Raw genomic sequence first — 6,000 nt, 5'->3', positions numbered from 1 at the left:
TATATGCCTTTCATTGTGATTTCTGCATCTTTGCTCTGCTATTATGAACCGACGTTCAATCAATCAACTTTTCAAAACTTACAATCGGACACCGGCACTCATAGGTTTATGTTCTTTTTTGGCAATATGTTGCATCCCAAAAACATAGCACATCGTTCCTATACATACATACATACATACATACATACATACATACATACATACATACATACATACATACATACATACATACATACATACATACATACATGCATGCATGCATGCATGCATGCATGCATACATACATACATACATACATACATACATACATACATACATACCGGTAATATGAATATGAGCAAGCGGGCTGTAATTTATGTGCCTTGCATCATCACTTGTGTATCTTTGCTATGTTAGCAAGCACCAATCTTCAATGGAGCAATATTTCGAATCTTACAATCAGTCACCAGCACTCATAAGCTTCTATGTTCATTTCTGGCAAAATGTTGCACCCAAAAACGTAACACATCGTTCCTAGACCACGCAGTACCCTTTGACTGCTTTTAACCTTATGATCTACCCTAACGCTTTCCACAGACGAAGGGTACCGTGAATACATGTTTAAAAAAACAAGTAACTAAGTAAGGCGTTTGCCTTCAACGTGAAGATAGCTAAGATTTACTAACCAAAGATGCCGAGATGTGCCTCGAAAGTTTAGATGATCATCAGTGTGATGAGCACGTTAAAAAGTATGAAAATGGAACTGAGAAAGTTATATTTAAATTGGCCATGGAGGCAAGAAACGAGTCGCGCTAATAACAAACACTCTTTCCCCTATACCAGTCTTATTCATTTTAGGGACAACTTTAAAAAACAACCTACATAATAAAGAACACCTTTTCATCAGTCGCGGCTCCTCAGCCACATTCAGCCGATTTCTCGGGGTCTTTAGAGTCACGCTCGTGCGAATGGCGGTCACCGACTTAACCCACCTCCAAAGAAAAACAATTGGGTCATGATAGTTGGGCGTCTAGTTCGGTTTGATGATATCACTCAAGCGTAAACCGTAAGGCGCGTTTTTGCGCGCGATTCGTGTGTGTCGGCGCTGCGTGTGCGATTTTTATTCATCGCACGTGGCAGCTTCGGCCTTACTCAAAAAATGACGCGCGTCGCACGCTTGAGCGGCAGGAACGTGGCGCCTTGCGCCAATGCGGAGGCGCGGGCCTCATGGCGGCAGTTGCTAAGCTTCGAGACATCCTTATGGCTCCGCCGACGATGTTTAGGCGTGCCACCCCAGCAGATATTGAATGGGTGCTTTCCCTAGCGGCGCGAATGCTGTTTGATAGTGCCGTTTTCACCCACACTGTAAGCTCTTTTACCGCAGAAGGAACTTCGTGCTTGGCTAGAGCGGCATTTTAGAGAGCTCTTAGGAGCAGGTGCTCGAGATGCCGACCCCGTTTCGTGTTCGAAGCCGCCGCCATGTTGCCGCCGCCGGCAGCAGCGCACGCAGCATGCGGGTGGTTCCGCGGCTGCGTCAGCGCGCCTGTGGCTTGGGCGGCGCCTTTTGGCGAGCAGAAAATGCTCCATGCGGTTTGCACATAAACACCGATAAACTCCAACGTGCAGATAAAACACCGAAAACTGTTTTCAGTGGTGGTCCATATAAACTTCCTCATGACCCTACTACGTCACTGTAAACAAGAATATGAAAAATGATTTCTATAGTTCTCGCATTTTTTTTTATGAAAACCTCTTTCCAGGCTTGAATAAAGCGTAGTAAGTTGCCAAATCCAAATTCTCTGAGCTTGAACAATGTCGCATTGTCTTTTTATAAACCTTCTAAAAACTTTTACAGTTTAAACTTCTTCAATTCGCGAAGTAAAAATCTGTCGTCGACTTACTGTTATCGCATCTTTCAATGTTAATTGGCCTGTCCCAGAAGCAAGCGACAAAGTGCATGATCATGAAGACGAACAGGGGAAGCAACATTCTGCCTTTTGTTTCTCGTCTTTCCAAGGATGACACAGGCATCTGCAACGGGATCCCAACCCTTTTAAAGCCCATAATGTGCACATAAGAAACGCGCAAATACGGCGGAAATGAGAAAATACAAAAAATGGGTCTCTTCAAGGCTGTCTGCCGAATATTTCCAAGTTACAAAGATAATATTTTATCGTCGAAACCTAAGAAACATTTTTTGTACATGTAAGGAGGCTTTCGCAAATTCTTGGTGCCGGTAATTCAGCTAGCCCAGTCCCTTGCAGCCGTCATAACTTGTGTTCCGATGATACGCACTCATTTTCCAGCGTGTTGCAGCTGGCCTGTTCGCATTCGGAATAACAGCTTCGGTTCCAATTTTGTCAAAGTCGTGGGCTAATGTAAGCAGCGGCTAGCTAGGCAATCAAACAGAGAATGAATGAATGGGAAATCGGCGTCAGGCTTCTTTAGGCTAGGCCATTCGAAACGAAATGAAGTTCCGGCGTTCCAGTCTGCCGGCATCGTAATTACATGTTCATCAATCTACGGTATTTGACTGTTCGGCCACTACCGGTAAATTAACATTAGTCTTTAGCTTAATCAGTTCATTGCTGTAAATGTTTTGTCTCACTAATGTCGAAAGCACTTGTACACCGGTTTGGATATTTATTATTAAACTTTAAAAGCAGCAGAGGTGAAAGGCTGCTTGCAGTTTTTCATCTTCATTGACTCCGCTATCTTTGAGAAAAACTGGTGGAGGAGATAGTTACATACCAGTAAAAGTGCAAGGGTATGGCACGCCAGTGATCGCCACATCCAGTACGACTGTTAGGTTCCAGCTTAAATGGGAACGCCCCAGCAATGCCAAACCACTGAAATTGTGAACGTGAAACCCTCCTTACCCGAAATCGAACTGCCATCCCAGGTGCATTTTGCCACAGCAAGATCACTGACTCCAACTCTCACATGTTCCAGATGTTTTTAGAACAAAAAGTGTTTTTCACATACTCGGCAAACGTCAACGTTTACTTTGCGCATTCATTTTTCTTCTACCGATGATAATTGACCGTATGCCCTGAGAGAAAAACAGGCACGTTAGCATTTTTTTTATGGCAACATTTTTTTTTCTTTTGCAAAGTTGTACGTTTGATTCCCCAACTTGCAAAACACATTTGAAAAAAGAACGGCCACTACAGGCCAGACTCCAAGTTTATTTAGAGGCCAGTTGTTAAGAACTTCACCTTGGACAGAAAAAGTCTTCAGACAACATCAGGAAGTCTTCAGAAAAAGCCAGACAACAAAATCGGGAAAGCCGCTGACGGTAAGCGAAAAACAACGTATCAAATACATTATAATTGATACGTCGTGGTCAGAAACGAAAACGAGACCCAAACCCAAGTTCAATCGGATAGATTTTCTCGAACCGCGAGGACAATCTCCAAACTTGTCTAGTCTAAAAAACAACGTGAAGCACGCTAAGCACAGAAAAGTGTTTCGAGTATGCGCCATTGAAAGTACAAGGTAAATTGTCTTAAGGCCTATTTCTTAGGCTGTATTATCAACCGCATAACTAAGAAGATGCTCTTACACCTCCTATCAATCGAAGGACATAAAAGGTAAGTAAAAATCAAGGGAGTAAAAATCATATGCAGCGTTATTACAATGTACGTTGAATCTTGTAGGGGAAGAGAAAGTGTTTTGCAGGCGTAGAGCAGAGTCATCTTCCCAGACGTCCCGGCCGATGGCGGCCGTGTTACACCTTCCTAAAAACAGTGTAGAGAAAGATCTCCAAGGGCACTGTAAGTTCGCCAGCTGTAGCATGACTTGTGAAGTATGTCGGTGAGTTATTCAATGCTTGCCCGCTCGGATACACTGCATCCCCCACATAGGAGTAAGCAAATCGCATGCCTAAACACGAGTAAGATCGCTCTCAGTGGACCCTGTAGTGGAGAGTAGGCATAGGCTTTTTCCTTTTCTGACGTAGGTCTCACGGCGACAATGGCGGGAATAAGAGGGTCACAAGCCTGCTCTGCTCAACATCAACAAGGACCACAAACCCAAGGGCACAGTTTCTGATTGCACTGGTTATTTCTTTTGAGCAGAGCTGCACGGGTGGAAAGGGCAAATGTTTCGTAAGCGCGCTTGTATTTAAAAGCGTTGAAACCACTGTGTATGTGATTTTCTGAGAAATATACCAGGCCATGCACGACGACTAATTTTAGCGCTTCTTCCCTTACCCCAGGCACGAAATAGGAGAGAAAACAATGCTGTGATTTCGCTTCCGAAATTTTTGCTTGTGCCTGATCTCGCGTGGAGTATACATGCTTCCGTTGACATGTAATTTCTATTATGATGCCAATACGTTTAGATCAAAACTTTGCGCAGAGATTGCCACTGGATGCTGAGGGAGGTTGCAAATTTCATTCTCAATGCTTGCAACATCCCACAAGCTCACGAGGTATGCAAGTATCAAGGTGTGCACGAACTCTTCCTGTGTTAACCAAATACAAATAGTTCTTACTAAAATTTCATGCAGATGTATTGCCTGTTATGGCGCAGCTGGAATCTCTTGGATTCTTTATGACCTACGACGCAGGATTCATCCCGTGAGTCAGGACAGATATGCCCGAGCACAACTTCCTGGCATGCACCATTGCCTACTTGAGTTCTTTTGCACAATACGGATCTGCGTTTTAACAGTTCGCCTATAACAACGTACGTATACAGTGTTTTCAATATTTGTCGAAATCCTATTTTCAATTGGTGCGTGGTGGGTAAGCATAGATTATCGTATTATATTAAAGTGATTGTATTGTAGTTTTCGAAAACATTAGGGTAATGCCGACGGATGGAAATCTGTATGGGTATCTGCCAAAAGAAAGTTGACTCTATATTTTGGGAAAACACTCGGTCTGGTGACGATGCAAAATTCACCGAGGGGCAAGCAATGGTAAAGTACCGATACAAGGTCATATATTCACTCTTGTAATAGCTGAATCTCAATAGCTTGCGTAAACATTTTGTAACTTTGGCGACCAAAGCCACGTTTTGTGGCTTTGGTCATTGGCCACTGACGTTCTCTGGCGAAGGATCGTTGCTGAAATCCCCAGAAAACCTCGCAACCTCGCGCAGCTCCAGCTCACCAGGCTGTCCACGTCCTGGAAACTCCTAGTGCCCCTGCACAGGCTCAGAAGGCCTTAAACTTGGGGCCGAATGTCTGTGTGAATCTTTAACCAGATAAAATAGAGCTACTCTCCGTGATTAGGACCGCAGCCGCAAGAGCAAACTCTGAAGAGATCGACCGATGCGTGAGCGATGGAGTCGATATCGTGAGGTGTATGCCTAAGACCAAACTCACCGTTCACATAAAAGAAGTGGTGTCCTCACTTCGTGAAGCAGACTTGAAGCTTCTGCTGTCTGTCAAAGAGGGTGGCTTCGTCGCAATGCCGTCGGGGTCTTACGCGGAAAAAGCAAAGCAGGCAATTGCTGACAATTTCTGCAGGGTTCCTGACGTCAGAAAGTAAGGAAGGAGGCATTGAGGCGGTGCGAAGACATGCAGTTGGGGAAGATCGCTGAGTTTTTCAAGAAGAGCGAGTACGCCAGTTTATCGGTGGTTTTCTCTGCAAAAACACACGAGCCGCGAATGCCCATTCAGAGTGATCGTCTTTGAGCGGGCACTTGGAAGCACTCGGTAGGATTCTTTTTGCAGCAGTCGCTTGCGACTCTACCGATTGACTTCCCCTATCGTGTCAGAAAGGCGCAGGAAGTTTGCACTTTCCTGGGTATGGAGTAACCACAAGGGGTAACCGCTTGTTTAGTAGATCTAGAGGTCTGTACTGTTCGCTGCCGCGCGCCAGCATTTGCCAGGCGGTTGAACAAGGTATTGACAGCTTAGGCGGAATCAGGTTCCAGAATGAATGAAGAACCAGCGTGGGAAACTTTCTTGAGCGGCTGTCTTTTTACCTTCGTTCCACCTTCATCAAGTTTGAAGATTGCCTACACCTCCAGAATTAGAGGGTTTGCATTGGTTCATTCACGGCGCCA

Source organism: Haemaphysalis longicornis, unplaced genomic scaffold (assembly GCF_048455015.1).
Source record: "Haemaphysalis longicornis isolate Haplotype H1 unplaced genomic scaffold, Haemaphysalis longicornis Haplotype H1 scaffold_10, whole genome shotgun sequence".
Lineage (NCBI taxonomy): Eukaryota > Metazoa > Arthropoda > Arachnida > Ixodida > Ixodidae > Haemaphysalis > Haemaphysalis longicornis.
The sequence above is the reverse complement of the archived record's forward strand: the minus strand, read 5'-3'. Positions refer to the sequence as shown.